This window comes from Anser cygnoides, chromosome 4, assembly GCF_040182565.1.
Source record: "Anser cygnoides isolate HZ-2024a breed goose chromosome 4, Taihu_goose_T2T_genome, whole genome shotgun sequence".
In the NCBI taxonomy this organism is placed as follows: Eukaryota; Metazoa; Chordata; class Aves; order Anseriformes; family Anatidae; genus Anser; species Anser cygnoides.
The window spans coordinates 18320362-18340656 of record NC_089876.1 but is presented as its reverse complement, the minus strand read 5'-3'; the positions used below and the strand labels follow the sequence as shown (position 1 = coordinate 18340656).

The following is a 20295-nucleotide window of genomic DNA, read 5'->3' as shown; positions in this document are numbered from 1 at the left end:
ATGATGGATTTCATATTTATATTATCTTTGTTTACAGAGACCTGTTTGAACTAGTGGCCCACAGAGCTTATTACTGGACAAACAGATAGACATCAATTCAACGTAACATTAAAGCACCAATATAACTAAGCCTGTGTACAGTTGCACTGATTAGCCAGACCATACACATTTAAAAGCTTTGTTGGACTCACTGAATGACAAAGTAAGGCTCAATTTACCCAACCCTCGATGTCTCCCATACAGGCATCTACTTCAGAGCTAGTCTCCCCTCATTGCCTTCCTGGGCATGAATTGAACTGTGTAAATAAATGCACCTAATTGTGATTCATCTTAACCACTTTAAATGTTTACCTCAGGATAAGACACTATAAATTGCAGAGGAACTAGATTTGGTAAATTAACCCCGTTTACATTGCATTGAACGGTAAGAATTGAATGTTTATTCATTTCTTGATCTTCTTCAGAGTAAGTCAAATACAGACATCTTGTGTATAACTTGGTAAGTAAACAAAACAGGACCAATGGCTTGACTCATACACAAACCCTTGATAATCCACAAAGCTTAATTTTTACTCCTTGACAAAACTTCTCTCCAGATATGGCTTGGGGCCAAATATGGCACAGCACAGGCACTGTTCTCCAAAGGCAGCTAGAATATGATCTGCCTGCTCTAGTTAGAAGCAGACCCTACCACCTGGTTTCAGTGACAGAGAATGGCCCTTTGCATCTTCTACTTAGTTGAAGAAAATTAGTTAATTGGCATGGATGACAAGTCTAAGTAATGACTTTGAATGGAAAGGAGGAAGACAGAAAGGTATTTTTTAAATGAACATTTGAATGAACGTAACGATAAAGAATATAAATATAGCAAAAGTAAAAGAGAAGCAAAATGAAGGTGTAAGAATGACTACAAAAAACTATTAAATAAGAATATGACATTCATGATTGTGATCACATTGGACAAATATGACAGGGAGACTACCTGTTATCTAAACAAATGGGCATTTTAAAATACACTTCACATGATACATAGAGAGATGACCTACTCCCTGTGAGTTAGCTCAGAGAATCAGAGAATACTTCCAACCAGAAGGAAGGTAGGGATGGAATTTCCAGAAATTCTCAAAACTGTATCAACTTTATTTCTATCAAAGTGAATAGTACAGTGTCTTTAAAAAAAAAAAAAAAAAAAGAGCCACGCTGGTGCTGAACACTGTTGGCCATCCTGATGTACACGCAGAAGCTGAGCTATAAAGACTTAATGGTCCTATACAGGAATGAATTATTACACGGACCTCATTCTATATGGGACGGACCTTATTCTATATGGGAGGTTGTATTCTGTAAGGATATTGTGAGATATAATGGTCAGTTTTTCAGGTGCACTCAATTTTACATCCTTCACAATGAGAAGTATGTAATAAGCAGTTCTGAAGATCAATGTGGTTGCTTTATTCAATGAAAAACTATGGTCCTACAAAACCGAGTTTAAAAATAATGTATGTATGGAGTACCTTTTCACCTGTTTCCATCCCAAAATGGGGAAGCAGGATTAAAAATACATGCTCTCCTTTCAGCTAAACATTTTTTTTTAAACCAGATAATTTTACTCAAATTTACAAGAGTTTAAGCTTCAAGAATTGTTGGTCATTGCTGAATGCAAATAAGCACAAAGGAAAAATATATTAAGTTAGCACAATTGATCTTTCATCATTTTAAATGGTACCTTATAAAATTTCCTGTAAATTCAGCCTGAAATACTCCCATCATTGACTGTCATCAAGTAGAGCAGGGTCACTTTGGGAAAACCCATTCTCAGTGATGTAAATTACAGGGATATTATATGTATCCTAGAACAAGAGAGCAGAAGTTTTATTCAGAACAGATGTAAGAAAGTCCATAAAATCAGATGCATTACCCTCTATCTTTTCTAAGCTACAAACTAAAACTAGTTTTCATCAAATTGCACTGACCCTATTAACTTAATTTTCCATGAGCTGACCTTTTATGACTAACAATGGAAAAGCAAAACTGTGCAAATATCCATGAAGACAGTGAAATGACTTATTTTAATGAGAAGACTAAAATATCTTTCCTGCATTAGCATCTGCTTATTGTCACTGCTCCTTAACCCCTTGGTACTGGCAGTCACCACACGTCCCATTGCCAGAAGTAGATGCATGCCAGGAATGCCTTACTGCTGGAATCACAAAGATCATTTCTGGAGTTCAAAAGATGATATAACACTGGTGTATCATTTCAAATTGTAAAAGAGCTATCAAGTACAAAGGCAATAGGAAAACACTAAGGCTCCTACTCTTAATAGATAGCATGCAAAAATTAAATTAAGAATCCCAAGGTGACTCGTCTATTTATATATCGTCCAATGTCTTATGCCATCCAGATGGGCTCCTCAAAAAAACAAATCACTCATATTACTCATTGGATTCTCAGAAACCTCGTTGGCCAGCTAACAGTGGTTAAATAGTCCTGTGAGCCTTATGTCATACCTTGATATAATACAGAAGTCAGTGTAAACCCCATGGTACTACAGCCAGCCACAAAATCCCAGTTGCAACAGGCCAAGAAGGATCCATTGTTTGTTCAGCCTCACAGACCGTTGAGATACTTAGCTTCTTATCTGTATTTCTTGATCTTAAGAGAAATAGTTCAGAGCAAAGAAGTCAGCAGTATTCATGACCATCATTTTTAACTCTTTACTGAATTCCAGAAGCCTTGATGATTAGTTCAAAAAAGTGAATGTGTTGCTGAAATACTGAACTTCTTGATGTCTGGATATTCACCATCAGTAAATACTGTTCTGATAAACCTATCTAAGGTAAAGGATAGCTGCGATGTAAGCTCTGGTACCAGGTTTTGTTGTAGCTGGGGCTATGCCCTTTTCACAACCATCTACACCAACAACATAAGGCTTATTAACAGTGATCCACAGATTCACTCAGTCTTCAAATGCTCTGCAGCAATATTTTGCATGAATATCAAAAGTCTCAATGATCTTTTCAGATCTCCAGCCCCTTTATCTTCTAAAGACTGAGGTAAGTCAAAGTGATACAGTGAGCAGGATGCCATTTGCCAAGTTATTAATGATTTTGTTGATGTAATTGACTCCCAAAAACATTGAAAGAAATATGAACGGGTTAACTTATTAAATTTATTACATTTTTACACATGAAGATACCTCACTGCACATTTTTCTCTGTTATGAGATGCAAACATTCTCTCTCAACTGCATGCTGACTACTGTTACAAGACCCCAGAGTTGGCAGAAATGCTCAGCACACAACATCTTCCATTCAGGCACATAAAATGAAATGAGGATGCAAATTTTCAAAGTAGATCAGTGGACAGCAGCTCCTCAGGAGAAACATAATTCTGATGGGTGCTGGTCACATGAAAATATAATCCTTTCATTAAAATGCCTGAATGGCAGCCCAACTGCTTGTACAAGACCAAAATGCATTGGAAAAATCCTGACACTTCAGAGTATGACAGGTAGATTTGTTCCAATGAAAGTATTTCTCTCCTTGAGAACTGTATCGTTTAAAAAGTTTAGTGTCACATTCAGCAAGGTAACCAAGCTGATCTTTTATGATTTGAATTTGGTTAGCTGGGTAAACTGCTTCCTCTAGGCTGTTCTGTTTTCTATTGCTCTCCATGCCTACATCAAGACAAAGAAGATACTGTCAATGCACTAAGTACTTTGCAGTGGTGTGAATTTAATCATTCCCTCATTCGATGGGGCATCCTACCAGATCTACATGAAATTTATGACTTTTCGTGGGACTCTGGTAGATTTTAGGTGTTTAGGGCACTGGTCTATTTAGCTACCAACTTGAATGGCTTTGCAATATTTTATCCAAGCAACCAACTCTCTTCCTTTTACACCACCGTTATGCAGACAGTTCAGTCCCTCTGGTTCTAAGAAGGAATTAGCTCACCTTTCTAAAATCTCATGACTTCCAACCTTTCTTGTCCCCCGTTGATAAGACAGAGTTCAGCTGCAATTTCTTGGATACACTGTTAACGGCGACCAGCACTGGGGATGCATTTCTAGAGGCTTAAAAGGAATCCACCTTCTGTTCAGATTTAGCAGCGGCTGACATGAATATGTTTCCTAAAGGACTATTTTTACGCTGCTCAGAGTTCACTGCAAGTTTAAATATCAAAATACCTTAAGCTCTCATATAAGCATTTTTAATTTTGCTTAAATCCAAACACAGCTACATTGCTTTTAAGCCTTTTGAAAACACTAGATATAGCAAAACACATCATAAGCTCTGGTTCAAAGAGTATCAATTAGCCTGCTCTTTTACTAGAACTATCTGGTTTAGTGAGGTAATTGGAAAAGGCCAACAGAGGCCTTGAATTATTATTTGTTAAGCTAAGAGGCTCCAGCCAGGAATAGGTCTCCATCATACCAGTGGAATTTAGAATCAGACAGCCTTTGCTTCAGAGACTTGGGCTAAATATACCAAAGTGTTTAAGAACTTTAGAAACCTAAAATTCATTGAGGGTTTGTGGGTCAGCTGCTTAGGAAATGTCTATCCCAAGGAGTTGCTGTATTGAAAACCAAAACTGAAAAAGGTCTAAAAAAGTTGAGAACTCAGCAGAAAGGAGGAGGAAGAAAGGAAAACTAAGCTGCACAAGTTAACAAAATGTAGGCTTAGGAGATTACATACGGTTTGTATTATTATTATCAGTGTGTGAACCAGATATTTTTTTAATTCAAATGAGGAAATTGGTTGAGTAATAAATAAGTCTGTACTGTATTGTACTATACATTCCCAGCAGTGTGTAGGTCCAGCTTTGTGTGTATTGATATTAGACTTCAAATTATCCTAATTGCAAATGACTGATCTTAAGGATTTGTGTCAAACGGCTTTTTTTAGTGCAACATATACTGCAGCAATCAATTATGAACCCCATATATAGACAGTGCCTTCCTGTAAACAAACAGGTGCAAACACATGCCTTAGCACAGCAAGACTCAATAAGTTTGTTTACAAGGTAATTCACAATAAATCTCACAGGTAGTTTGCTTTTTCTTCCAAGCACAGCACCAAGAAAACACATTAAATTCTGAGGAGATAAATGCACGTGCCTGAGAATGCACCCACATAAAAAGGGGAATGATTATATCAGAATTGTAATTTTTGAGAAGAATATTCTTGCAATTTGCAACCCATTAGGTGCAAATACAGTTTGTTACATTTGATCAGTGCCCCATTTAAATTCAGAGGGACTGGGTGTGTGTTAACTGTTGCTGGTGGGACTACAAGTTTTACTACATAACCACAATCTAGGACAAACAATTCTTCACTAGTATATAATTATACCATGTTGAGAGTAATGCTCAACTAGAAGACAATACTTTTTCTTATTCTAATTTTCAAATTATAAATTGCTTAGTAAAATTTATAACATTTAAGCTCAACCAGCTACCATTCATTCTTTACATTTCAATTAAACACCAATATTGGAAAAGATTTATCCTTTGTGTTAGGGAAAAAAGAGAGAGAGAGAGAAGGATATCTAACTGCATCCCTGAAAAATATAAATGTCAATTCAAAATTCCAGATTGTGCCATACCTTCCAGAGAAGCCTGGTTTAGTGTTTATGGCTGTATCTGTGGGTTAGCTAAAAGTAGAAATAACAGCAGAAAACTATCCTCCAGGAAAATGTGTAGATAAGGGGTTTTTTTTTTGGAGACACCCCGAACTTCTGGCATTACAGACATGTAGGAGCATTTTGTCACGGGAAACTGAAGGATTCTTCTTTTCTCCTTTCTATCATCTTTCTCTCACCATCCTGATTCCCTGCCTTAATGCTGAAGTGAGGCAAAACATCAAACTCTCCCAGACCTAATAGCCCCATGCCTGTTGCTTCTGTCTTCAACCACATCTGCACCTAGTGTTTAGCAGCTAACCTCTTCTGCTCGGGGCAGCTTCTAGGGCACAAATAATCATGCAAAAATACTTCAAAACCCTATTTTGATCCTGACATGTTTTAAGAACAAGACACCTACAGCACTGCTGCTTTAAAAGACCCCACCCCCACCGAGTTGGAAACAGAATTGTTTTAAAGGTTTTCAAATGTCCTCTGTTTTAGGTGTGAAATTGGTAGTGAATCTCTTGGTGTGAATGATTTCATTTGAAAGGACATTGCTCTAAGCTTTCTAATTCTTCACATGCTCTTTGTAAAAATGTTTATATAGAAGATGATGGCCTTTCCGTGCTAGGCAGTTACAATTGCTTCAACAGATCACTGCACAAGAGAAGTGAACTCCTGCCTAATGAAAGCTGGCCTACTTGGAGTTCCTCCAATGCCCTTTCGCTAAATGTAAAGTTCATAATATTAATCAGGCAACTGCTTATACTGGGAATCGAGTGAACATTTTCTGAAATTATAGCCGAGTTTTGTCAAAATGTTAGCTTTCCTTACCAAGTGTCTGCTATCTTCCATTCTGATGACTGAAAAACAAAGCCTGTTCAGCGGGCAGCTCTGTGGCATTGCATGGAGCCTGCAGCACTAGCTGAAGGAATATCGGTACAGGAAGAAACCACAAGGACCCAGCCAAATTTAAATTCAATGTGCCACAAAAAACATTCTGAGGGAAGGACAAGCTGTGCTAGTAAAAGTGGGCCGCATATTGTAAATTTTGGTGGCAAAGGGAAGGCTTCCATTCAAACCTCTACGGGATACTGGCACAGTTTTTGCAGTCATGCTCGGCAGGGGAAAATGGCTGGTTGGTCTGTTTACAGCAGATCCACCAGCCCCCCCCTTCCTGAATTCTTGAAACAAAGGCTCCTTTGCTCTCTGGTGAAAAATATAATCTGCAGAGGACAGACTGCTGCCTATTGAACAGCCAAGCTCTCCATGACCAAATCCTGCAGAAAAATATTGCTTCTGCTTCTTAGTACAGATCAGAATAACCAAGAGCATTTTCTTTGAAGCCTTCCATTTTTGCAATCTTCAAACCAGTGGAAGAAAAGGATTACCAAGGCAAACACGGCCCCAGAAGTGCGAAGGTATATATCTTCTTGGTAGAACTGAGATTCAGAGTAGGAGATGGAGCTGAGATTCAGAGGTTCATCCAAATCTGCTTTGCATGTTTTCCTTAGAATGTTATCCTCCCAGCATACAGGAGACCTCAGCCAACTGCTTTGATTCTCCCATTCTTTCTGGTTCAGCTTCAGTTGCTTTTATACTTCACAATTTTCTTTATTTCATCTTTTTTTTCCCATTCCCTATTTTCTGCAGGGAATGCTGCCATTTCCTTTTTTTTTTCCTAGTAAGTCACCTTCATCTTTCCCCCAGTCTATACCAACAGAATTAAATAAAGAAATCAGATGTGCAACAAATTTTATACCTGACATCTAGCAATCTGGCCATCTTTTTTATGTGCTGTATCCCTTTACACTTATACTTTTATATTATCTGCTGAGGTTGTGAAAACTCTTCTCCTCAGAGCAGGAGCTGTCTTGCGTTTGTCACAGACATAGTTCCTAGCTGAGTTTGAAGAATCCCCTTTAATTCTCTAGAATAAATAAATAAATAAAAATAGGGGAAAAAAAAAATATGTCCCTCTTAGTGTAAAACAGTCAACATGAAGTTCAGTACATCAGAGTATACTGATAAGCTATCTAAATGTATTTGCCAAATAAGAGATTTGTCTATTGTAAGCCATCCAAAAATATCCTTGTGGCTAGGATTCCTGTGACTAAAAACATTCTGATGAAGCAAAATGATTTAAAGTTACAATTAAACTGAAGTAAGCGAAAATACATAGGAAACATAATACTAATCCTATCCCAAAAGATTGTGCTATCCAAAGGGATCTAGAATATTAATTAGTAAGTTGTTGCAAACCTATAAAAAATCATCCCATAATTACTCTGAAAAAAGTTGCAATTTCAAAGCTACACTGCAGAATAGCATACTGGATTAATTATGCCAGACTGCAGCAATAACCTTGAATTAAAGCTGCAACCTTCTATTTTTAAGAAACAATTGCCTTTCTGGTTGATGAAACCTGTCGTCCCATCAGGTAACAGACGTGACCAGGAAAGAGAAAAGCGATAATGAGTCAATCCAAGCTGTTTGATACATTTCAAATCTTCCTCCCACAGAGTGTAGCTGCCACAAGCTACATCACCAGTCTGGTTCTTGAAAACTCGATCTCCTCCCTGATGGGTGAATGTGTCCCAGACATTAGGGCCCTTTCCATCTGCATTCCAGCCTTCTGCTTGAAAAACAAAACTTGGTTGTTACACTTTTGACATCAAAAAACATATGTTGAATGTAAATATTTACCACAAAGTAGGCACAAGAACCTCAAAATCCTAAGAGCAAATCAAGCAGTATCTCTCTCCCCACGTCATTTAAAGTAACTAGGAACTTTCAAGCATTGGTATATACATTTGCATTAGGTTTTGCATTTATTCATATTTTTGCTTGCTGCTAATTATTTGAAAATCCTGTTTCAAAAAGCACGAGTTCTGACACACTTCATACTTCCTTAGCCAAAAATAAGATGTTTGCAACTCTGGAGATATTACAGGTTTTCACAAAGGGCATTTTCTAATGCAGCTTCCATCCATAAATGTAAAAGATCAGTCCATATCAAAGAAAGCCTTTAGGGTATGAGAAATACATCCAACAAATCGGCACTTATGGCTTTCTAGATGTCCTTTGAAAATCCTGACAGTCTGTTAAAAAGAAAGGAATGCCATTATGAGCCATGGCCCTAGGCATATACAAGCTGAATTAATAACACAGCTCTGCAAAACTTCTGCTTTTTGCTTAGCCAAACGTTCACAGAAATGAATTTTAAATGTTCAAAATCCCTGCACCATTTTCTTCACTCTCATAGTTTTGGGAAATTTCTTTACAATCCCAAAATCGAGATAGTGAGATTATGTTTAAAATAGTCAAAATTTAGCTGTTGTTTGAGATTACACATCATTAACATTACACAGTACTTAAGCCAAATAAATGCACCTTCCTTCCTGACGAGCTTGTCTTTCCAGAGCAATGCTGTGATGGAGGCAAACATTTTATTTTTAATGTGGAGAGCTCTGTAAACCTACACTCCTGCAAAGTGTGATTTTATCATAAAATTCCAAATAACCCCAAAATGACCGACATCATTTATCAGTAAGATTTTTCAGAGCTCCAGTGAATGCACTGTTCCAGGGTTACTCTCTGAAAACTAAAATGACATTGTGTGTTAAAATCATGTATAAATTAAATATCAGTTGGGTTGTAAGATTAATAACTATATAATAGCTACATATCAATCCTCAATAAAAGTGTTTTAATAATCAATTAGTATCATAGAAATTAGAGATGTAGAAGAACTATTAGGAGGTCATTGAGTCCATCCCCTGCCAACGCAAGATTGCTCCCTTAAGTATATTCAGTACTTAATACACATCTGTCTTATTAAATCTAAGTTTAATGCAAGGTTAAGCATATTGAAGACACTTAATTTAAAGCATTACTAAAATTTGTAATATCACTTCTATAACCTGGCTTTTCAAAGATCATTGTCACATTTCATGTTCTTTACAGAATTTTATTGCAGCACATGAACACCAATACATCTACATTTGGTTGGTCAGTAAATTAAACTCTTATGTGGGACAACCTTCAAAGTAGGTCAAATTTTAGATCCAGACAGTTTGAGTTTCTCTTAATCTCAGATTTTATCACAGACTTTGCGCTCTGCCTGTTTGGTCTTCAGGAAAATACAGTACTAAGAATTTTCTCTATCCTGCTTTTGATTTCAAATATGCCTGCGAAAATAAATATTCATTTCAGAGGAGTGCATGAAATAACAAGCAATAGTAATTCTTTGGTGGTACATAGAATGTGGAAGCCTTTAAGAGCAGGCTTCCTGCGCCACATGGATATGGTACAGCTCCTTTTCACCACAGTGGGGGTAAAGGGAAGCCAGAAGCTGCCAGAATGGGCAGCTAAGACACCTTCATTTAAGAATCAGCAGCTAGTACTGATGCTGCACCATTGCTTTTTGTGTCTGCCTTCCTCCAGCAAGGGAGGTGAGAGGGAGGGGGAGAAGCATTTGATTTTCAGCAGTCTGACAGTACTTCTCTGGTGGTCATTAGCCACTATAAAGCCGATGGGGGCTGTGGCAAACAGACCCACATTCAAGCACTCCTCATCTTGTTCAGAGAGCCTCTCTGTACCATGTGGAGTACCTGAGCTAGCTAAATAAAGTGTAGGAAGCAATCTAGCCAAGGCAACAGAGAGCTCCACATACACTAAAGTATCCTGCTGAGCCACAATTAGCCTGCACAGAGCTCTGCTCTGCTTCAGCTAGCTTCAATGAACTGAGCCTGCACCTCTAAGCTTGTTCAGAAACCTCTACGCTACACAGCAGTTCATAGTGGAGACATACCCTGAGTTTTAGCAAGCTTCAGGGCCAGGAAAAAACAGCGATGAGGAACTGATTTTACATTTCAAACACACAGGTGAGGTTTAGCTATCAAATCCTTACATAGTACAATAACATGCCATCAAGTGATTCATCTAATGATGAACATGATGAAAGGTGATGCATATTCCCCATTCTCTGCAATTATTACAATAGAATAAGATAGGATTATTTTCCTTTTAAGTGGAGCTAGTGAATTGGGGCTATTACTGATCGGACTATTTTAGTTTTCATCTGCTTTCCAAGTTAGGTTTTCTTCTAACTCAGCTGTGCTTTTACCTTTCAGAGTGAAGTGTTCCTGGCCTGGTATCTGCCAGGTAAAATTTTGTTTGAATTAATGTAGCTCGTATGTAGGCATATGAAAGAAGTGAAGAAAACCACTTTTACCATTACAAGAATTTTTAGCAACTTTTCCCTCTCTTTCAAAGAAAAAAAAAATCAAGCAGAGAGTTGAAATTTAGCATAGAAATGGCCCTCAGTAAGAAGAAGTGCCTTTGAGTGTTCTGGTGCAAATTGATTTTGATTTGACTGAGTCATGAACCTCTGAAATCTGCACTTTGAGCATGCAGAGTACAATTGGTATGATTTTTTAGCACTTTGAAATATACAGAATGAAGAAGGTTGTGCTGTGCATAAATACATAGCTGACAGTAAAAAAAAAAAATAAAGTAGCCTGTCAGCTCTTGCCTCATCTACTGTGTATCTTGTGACATGTGCAGCAGCTAGGTTTGGAGTCTACAAGAACTATTGCTTCAATCGTGCTGCCTTTAAGTCAGAAGCTGCATAGCTTCCACAGCTTTCAGGAGGAGGAATTCCCTGTTGAATTTCTTACTTCTGTGGGAAAAGGGTCATTTGAGCAATGTCTAGACCACATTATAGATTTTTTTTTAACGTTTCTCCCACTCAGAGGCCTTAGGAAAGCTCATTAAAAATACATCAAGAGAACATTAAAGTTGCACATCTAGCCACTCAAAAGGCAGGAAATTATAATGTCATCTGTATGCACACACAATTCACATTTTAAGAATTAGTTAGCAGAGCTCTGCGCATTGCAGGACTCGAGTTAGGATCTGGCCCAGAATATCGATTCCTGGGGACGAGCGAGCTGTTAAGGCTATTAGGTGAAACGAGCAGAGCTCGTTAAAAGGTTCCAGGCATGGGCAAGTATTCTCGCTTTCAGCAATAACCAAGAACTAAAGGCTACATCCTCAAAGACAATTTTAGATCTACAACTCCCATTTAGGCACTGAAATCAATGGGAGCTAAGTGCCTGTACGCTGCAGGGTATAATATGAGAAAATCAGATCTATATGTATTTTAGAGGTCTCTAAACACACATTTATGAAGAGAGAAAGGTTGGGGGTTTACAGCTGTCAGTGTCCCTGTATCTTACAGGTTTGCATTCCCTACTCTGCCGGATAGTTTCTTACCATCCTGGGCAAACTACTTTACCAGTGCCACCATTTAGTGTGGAACATGGCACGTGCATGGGGGGGTCTCCCACTGTTAACCTCCCAGTTCACTGTTTTTCATATTCCTTGAAGACGAATTCCTCCCTGAGGACCCCCATGAGTACCAATGTCTGATGAAATAGTTCTCCTGTCCGTGCTCTTTTGGAACAGCCAATAGTAACCTACCTAAAGTAGCTCTAGAGAAAGGAAATAAGAGCTAGTGGGAAAATTACTTATTTCTGCCCCTCTCCCCCCCAATAGCTAGTGGTGGAGGTTCCTCCTCCATTTCCATTACCTAACCATATTTCTGAGATCTGAATTACCTTTTACCCTCCTCTTACTGCTCACGCCAGAAGTGTTTAAGCAGAAGTGCTACATGCATTTGCATCAGAGGCAGCATCCAGGCAGTGAGGCAAAGATCAAACACTCTCCTTCCTGGATCCTGACTTCCTGCTCACTTGAAACTTCCTTAACACTTTGGCAGCTAAAAATTGACACCTTCAATTTGATATGCTGCTGTAGCTGCACCCCAAGCAAATCCAGCTGGAAAAGCAATATCCTCTAGCACCAGCTGCAGAGGACAGGCGAATACACAGCATTATGCGATGCTATGGAGATGTGGGCTTCGTTTGCAGACAACAGTTTCTGGCTCGATCACTCTTCCACTTATTACAAGCAGATTCTATATTGAAGACAAAAATAAACCCTGTGCAGCTTCACAGGCTGAAGGGTAAGCCGTGCACTTTGCATATCTCCGGATTAAAGCAGAGAGGTTCAGTCAGCTAACAGTGAAAGCGAAAAAGGCAGCAGTGGAAAAGCCTACAGTGGTCACGGTAAAAGGGCTCCACCTAGTCCGCAGCATTGGCACACAGAGCAGGTTCCCATTCCCCTTCACCTCCCCTTGTATCCCACTCCCCAGCCGAAGGACTTCGAGGACCCTCTAGTCGACATAAATCCTTCAGTGACCAGGCAAAGAATCCTTTCCAGCCCTTGCTAGCTTCAAAAAGCAGCAGTGCCTCCGCATTTCTGGCATCAAATGTGTATTTTTTCTCTCCCCATACCAAAACAATTGGCCTGTCCATGCTGTAGTGGATGAGAAAGGAGGTTTTAGCCATTACATGCTTAGCAATGGAAATCAATGAGTAGAAGAGTCAGTTTTATGTGGGAGTACAGGCAGAAGATCTTTCTCCTTCTTTAAAGTCCCATGGATGCTCTTTTTTTTTCTTCTAGAGCGGCAACAACAACCACGTCTGCCAGGATCAGCATCTGCAGAGCAGCCCTCAGGTCTCTACCTCTACCTTCTGCCAGCGCTGTTACTGCTCCCTGCCAGCAGGCAGAGAGGGAAGCAGCAGCAGGAGGACCAGCCTGGGTAAGACTGTGACTAGTGGGATGGGCTGAAAGTAGTTTACTGTCCCTTTCCAGAAAGCTGCAACACCTGGCACACTAGATGGCACTACTGCAAATTTTTTTTTTTTTTTGAGTTAGAAGTCTTTCTCCCATTTATTATGCTACCAAAGCTATACCGCTTTTGCCGAGGTCAGTATCTGCACTTATTGGACTGCTAGGCAATAATGTCTGACAACTAATATTTTTTCTTTTTGTTTACTTCTGTTTCACCTTTTTGATTTTGAAACCAGGTGAAGACCTACTCCTGCAAAGTGTTATACTTGCATGTAATACTTTCTTTTACGAGGAAAACAAGAAAAACCTTAAGATACACAGAAAAGCCACTAATACAGCTAGTGCACATACTTTTCCCAGAAATGCACACAACAGAAGAGTCAACTTATTAGGAAAATATATTCTTTGCAGAGATGCAGAGAAGCTGATTTAAATCCAAAGTGCACATTACAGAACCAGACAGTGCAGATGCAATGCAAAATGAATCAGGCTTTCACAGCAGGCATGCATTTCCTCAAGTGTCTTTCAAAGGAAAGGTAAAGGCTCTTTGAATACAAAGGAACAAAGGGGGAAATGAGGCACAACATACCAATTTGTTCTCAAAACACACATTGATGCATAGTTCAGACAGACGTACATATCTCTCACATGTTTCATACTGATGACTAAAGACTGATGCAACAAATGAGTTAATGCTCTCTGGTGGAAGCAGCCTCCTCAGGCTTTCATTTGCAAGGAGGTAAGCATTGGACAGTTAACACTAAAACTCATCAGGGACATCTTAAATCATGATTAATAGGTATTAATGAACCAGAGTAATTATGCATATTTTTTACATCATTAAATGTTATTGGTAGGTACCTTCTAAAATGTAAGTGACATTAAATCTTTTCCCAGAAAATCATACAATTCAATTTCACAAGAGATATAATAAATATGTAACTCAATAATATGGGGGAAGAGGCAGACAGGAGATAGTAGCAATAAAAACCCAATAAAAAGTTTTATAAAAATGCTTAACCATAAAAACAAGGCTAAAAAGTGTCACTGCTGATTCTCTGGCAGGAATCAACAGAGACAGAGATGGGTTTTAGGAGAGATTGAGTGGGAGGAAAATATTCCATAAGCAGTCTGGGGAAGAGTGAACAAAATTTGCCTCAGAGGTTAAGGCAGATTCACAGTAATGAGATAGCAGACTATGTCAGATAAGTAGGTAGATACTGAAAGATGCAGAGCTTCAAAATTCAGAGAAGCTGAGTTTCTAGCAGCTAATCTCAAACTCTTCTGGCAACCCAGTTTCTAGATTTGCGACCCCACTTTGGCTAGCATTTCTGGACTCATGAACCTATTTCTTGTTGCAGAAGTGGGACTTGCAATCATATTTCCATTAGACCCACTCCATGTCATGGCCTTTAGGATGCATGCCTGGCTCATTCAGCCTTCTTCATCCTTTGGCAATTTCCCCCACATCTAGTAAGTAGCCTCACCTCTACCTAAAATTCAGTAGCCCACTGCTCCATTGTTTTGTCCAATACATACGTACAAAACTATAAAAGAACTTGGTTCTACCTAGAGGCAATTTTTTCCAGACTAGATTTTGTTGGCTTTGTTTGTTTGTTTGTTTTCACATTTGTACTGACACAGATTATACGTAACTAACAGAGCTCAAGCAAAATATTCCTAGGAAAATTTGAGCAGTTCTTGGATATTCAAACACACTTGGATAAACATATATTTTGGTAAGTCAATACATAACAAGGGTAATTGGGTTTGATGCTAAGAGTTGTCAACCTATCTTTATAAAATGGTATTATATAAAGGTCAAGGGTGAACAGGTTTTGGTGTCGGTACCTTTAGTCATGTAGGATTAATTAATATCAGAGGAATTATATATTGTCAAAATTAATTTTTCCTGACTGATTCTGTTTCTACATATCCTATCCTGTTTCTACATTCCTATCTACATATTATAAATATGTTTAATAACATTTACTATACAATTTAGAAATTAAACTTTGGAGGGGTTGTGAAAATTAAAATCTCTCTCCTGAAACAGTACGCTGTGCAGGAACAGAAGAAGGATACAGATGCTTTGGAAGCGTATGTCTCTGAAACAGCCAAAGATAGAAGTTCACATATTCTGCAAGTTGTCTTTGAAATTGCTACTCATAAATTTAGCTTCCATCCCTGGCAACATAATGGAACAGCTATTGAGAAAACAAATTTACTAAAACACTTTGAAGTCTGCCAGACAAAGTTGATTTTTTTTAATTTTATTTTATTGTGATACAAAATTAATGAACAGACAGCAGAAGATATACTGCCATGTGCCTGAATATTATCAGTCTACTGTTTTCTTTTGGACATTTTAGCACTGAGCTTAGGTGTTCTCAATTACAGAGACAGTTTCCACCTTGCACTGTTGCTGCGGGAGAGGACTCCTGACTTTGATCCCCTAAATTAAGCCTTAATTAGAAGCTTCTGCTGGGCTGTGGATTAGCCTTTCTTCTCCCATCTCTACTGTGTCAAAATACTGTTCCCAAGCCTAAATCAAATTGGAAATGAACTTTCATGTTGACTGAAATGAAGGGTGATGACAAACAATGAAGGGTAATGATAAACAATAACTTTGAAGGGAGGCATTTAGTGCAGTACACAAAGATTAGTATTAGTTCTGATCTCATTTAATAGCTTCAATAATGAGCTAGAAGAGGGAGTAAATGGTACATTAATGAAATCTGCAGATCTATTAAACTAGGAGGAGCTGAGCATACTGCTGAAAATGGAGAAATAATACAAGGGGTCACGGCAAGATTAGAAACACAGTCAGAATATTGTAATGACATTCAGTTTAGAAAATAGAAGAATAATATTTGGGTTAAAAAAATAATCAACAGATGGTTACAGGTATAGTGCTGGAAAACTAGGCAAGAGTCTGTAACTGAGCAGTAGAGAAAAACAGTGAAATTTGGGCAGAACTAGTAAAAAATAAGCAGTAATGACTCATCTTAAGCAGCTCTTCTGCCATCAGCTCTCCTCTGCATTTAGTCTGGGCACTGGAAAAACAGACTATCTTTCAGATGTTCAGAGATTGTGTAACTACAGATTTTTTTCCAGGAAGAAAACTTAGAAGCAAGCCATCCATTTAACAGAGTGTTGTCCTTCATGGAGTGAATGACATAACTGTTAGCCACTGGCTAAAAGACAGTAAAAGCATGAGACTGAAGAAATAAAATATTCTCCCACTGCTTCTGGTAATTGCATCATGCAGCTTGATTTTTTTTGATATTGCTGAGAAAACTGCCGATGCAATGCCAGCTGCTATGAACTTTCCAATACCAGATATATGTGCACAATATCTTGGAAAGCTAAAGCTAGTAGTGAGCAAGTGAATTCCAGTTGAGGAACTAACATAAATTAATCTTGCTGGGAATAATGGGTCACAAGCTATAATGGAGTGCCAAAGTAATGTTATATCACTGCCTGTACCAGAGAGGGTTTCGGCAATTTGGCATGGCACAGCATTAGGATGTATAGCATGTATGTAAAGTGATATTCCATATTGGTCATCAGTCATCAAAAGTCCTTGCTAGCTGTTGGCTGTTGAAGGAATCGTCCTTTATTGCTGAGTGCCTCCATACAGAATTTTTAAGTGGGCCTGACCGCTCAAGAGTTTGTCACTGTCACAACATTATGACCCAACACTGAGTGTGCAGAGAGCAGGGCATTGATCCACAACTTTAAATTTGCACACTTCAGTAGAAAAACTGGCTCATGTAAAACCATGCTGTATTCATTTATATCTTGGCGTGTCCTGCCGTTCCACGTTCCTGGCTTGTTCACCTTGTAAGTGAACAGGCTTAAAACCAATGAGCTGTCATGCAAAAATGTCAGGATAAAAAAAAAAAAAAAAAAAAAAAGGAGAAGAAAGGAGGATGTATATATGAAAAACAATGCAAAAAAAAACAAAAACAAAAACACAGAAGCATACACAGGCATGAGAAAGATCCCTTGAGAATGACACCTGTTTGTTGAGAAAGCACCTTTTCACCAATGTGTCAGGGAGAACTGCCTAAGTTTTTCAGAAATTGTCAGTTTCAAGAAATCTGTAGAAACTGCCTACTGGTAAAGTTGCTTGATTTGATTTAGCCAAGAAAATATCTGCTACAGCTAATCAGGTTGTTTGAAAGTAGCTAAGATGACATCTGAATGATTTTAAATGAAACTTGTTACCATTTTTAAAATAGAAGGTCCAGAATTGTTACGTGCATTCGAAATCTGTGCAATTCCTTTGTTCATGTCACGATATTTCTCCACAGAGCTGAATTTTCAAATGTGTATATCATCTTCACTGCACATACCAAGCTCAGTTTTAAAACCAGTATGCCCCATTTTTCCCCATATGTACACTTTGAAATCATCTTCACTGCACATACCAAGCTCTGTTTTAAAACCAGTATGCCCCATTTTTCCCCATATGTACACTTTGAAATCCCAATACCTTACCCAAGGGTTACCTCACTTTGGAACATCATCCATATGTCTCTATGAATGCAAATCTGCAGGTCAAACATGACTGTCTTGAAAATGTAGGCCCAGTACCTCGCTGTTTTGATGCTTCCTCTGTGAAACTTCTGCCTTGTTAGCAACTAAATCATATTTATCCTTAGAAACCTGGCAGATTGCTTGGGTTATATTCCTGGGTCTCACTTACATGCTCTCTGTATTAATCTCCCACTGTAGCATTCACAACTTGCATATTTCCCTGCACAGCAAAGGTTTTCTTTTTGTTGCAGGTTTCTGAGAGCATATGCCATCAACAAGAAGAGGAGGGCAGGCCTTCAGCCAAAGCCAGGCAGAGCTTGCACTGACTGCAGCCCCATGCACACATCGACCTGCAGCCCCTGCTGCCACTCCATGCCCCTGGCGGGAGAGGCGTGTGCTCCAGTCGCATCACACGGAGGGCGAAAAGGCAGGTGAGAAGTCGGAGCTCTTACAAAGATGATGCAGCTCAGTCCTCACAGCCTATCAACCAACATCAATGGAAATCACTCACTAGCTTCAACCAAATATGACAGAAAAATTAACATTTGTGAAAATACATGGCTGAGTAAGTGGATAGGATTATATTGGTGTTGCAGATGATATAAAGCCTGAAAAGTGAGGGCAACTAGAATATTAGGCACCAGAGAATGCACTACAAATGTGTCACCATACCACCTGGGAAATGCTTCAGGCAGGATGTGTAAAACCACAAAAAAGCAAAAATCAACACCCCCGATATAAACCCGGTTTTAAAACTTTGAATGATCATAGAACCACTTTTTTATCAGTTTTGTGAAGATTTTTTGGCTGAAACACTAGCAATCCAGAATTCTTAACACTTTATCTTTCTTTTTTTTTTAACCTTTCAGGTATTTTTATTATTATTATTAATTTTAACATATGTCTAGAATCAGGTAGAAAGGATTCTGCTCAGACTGATTTTGTACTGGGGATATACTGTCTAAATCCAATGATTTCAACATTTATGATCTGTATTAAGTCCTGTAAAGTCCCACATTTTGTTTTCAGAATTAGCTAGAAATAGAGAGACAAGGTTTTATACCAGTGAAACGGTATCTTTCATTTTCTTTTCTTACAGAAATGCTGTTTCCAATGTCACTGACTATGACTAATGACATTGACTATGACTTTAGCAAATATGCTTGAAAAGCTTCTTCCACCAGTCAGGATTAAGAAATCCCATTATATTAGTGCATTTACATAAAATCCACTTCTCTATATCAGCAGTATGGAACTATCTACTATTAAGCAGCAGCACACTATGAGAGACAGTAGTTGATATTACTTTTCAAAAGATTTGTGCTATGCCATTATGCTATAAATATTTTTTTTCCTTTTGCAAGATATACTACCCATTGTACTGTTCATTTTTATCCTGCAAAATATTAGTAAATACTACTGCTTGCACCTGGAAAGTGAGATAAGTAGCACAGCAATACTTTAATTTGACAAAGTAATCCAAGTACCTATTTGGAGTTCAGTAAATACAGGTTATTTTTCAGACAACCTATGCTTTACATATATATTTTTGGTCTTCCAAACAGTGTTACAGATGTGCAGTGATGTCTGGGGATGATGTTATTCTGGAAATATTGCAAAACTTGTACCTGACCCTGAATCTAAACTAATAGAATCAAAAGAAAAAAAAAATCAATATAACTGTTTAACATAGCTGTCTCTTGCTTGATTTAAACACACAAATAAAAAAATAAAATAATTTAAAAAAAAGATTAAAGGATATGGTAGTTATAATGGTGCAGCACTGACCTTTTTATCATCACAGAGGCTGACTACTTAGCAAAGAAGTCACACAGATGAACACAGTATCTCATTCAATTTAAGTTCTTTAATCTTTCCCCATGTTTTAGCTTTGCTCAGAGGAATCTGAACATTCACATAGTGCAGATGAAATCATGTACATTTTTCCTCTTCCGATTAAATACTAAAGAATTTTATAAACAGCACACACACAAAAAAGTGGAGTTTATGGGTAAGTAAGTCTGTTTATGTATCCAACTCCTTCATATATTAACTGCCTCTTTCAAACTAAACTGGTGAATAGACCTAGCAATGGTTGCTGTATTAGAGCTTTTGGCTGTTGGGTGATCAGCTTCCAGTAGGAGGCAATAACTAAAGACATGAGCATGGGAAGGTTGGCTGAACACACACGCTGACCTCTTAGAAATGGTTCTGTCTCCTTACATTCCCAAGGAGGCCTGTAGAAAAATAGTGGGTATTTGTGTAATTAAAGGACTGTATCATGATCTATGACACGGATTGGGAAGGGGGAGACACAGGCAATCTATTATTTTCTAGCCTTTGAAAAGCAAATTTTGGAAATTACCATTCTGTTAGCAGAATTCATACAGCGCTTTATTAAATGTATTTAAAATCCAGCCA

The 20295-nt window shown here is 38.2% G+C and overlaps 1 pseudogene; it reads right to left on the bottom strand.

Moving 5' to 3' along the window:
- Positions 1-1727: 1727 nt before the first annotated feature.
- LOC106033453 (cytosolic beta-glucosidase-like) overlaps positions 1728-20295 on the bottom strand; it is a 37998-nt pseudogene continuing 19430 nt past the window's right edge.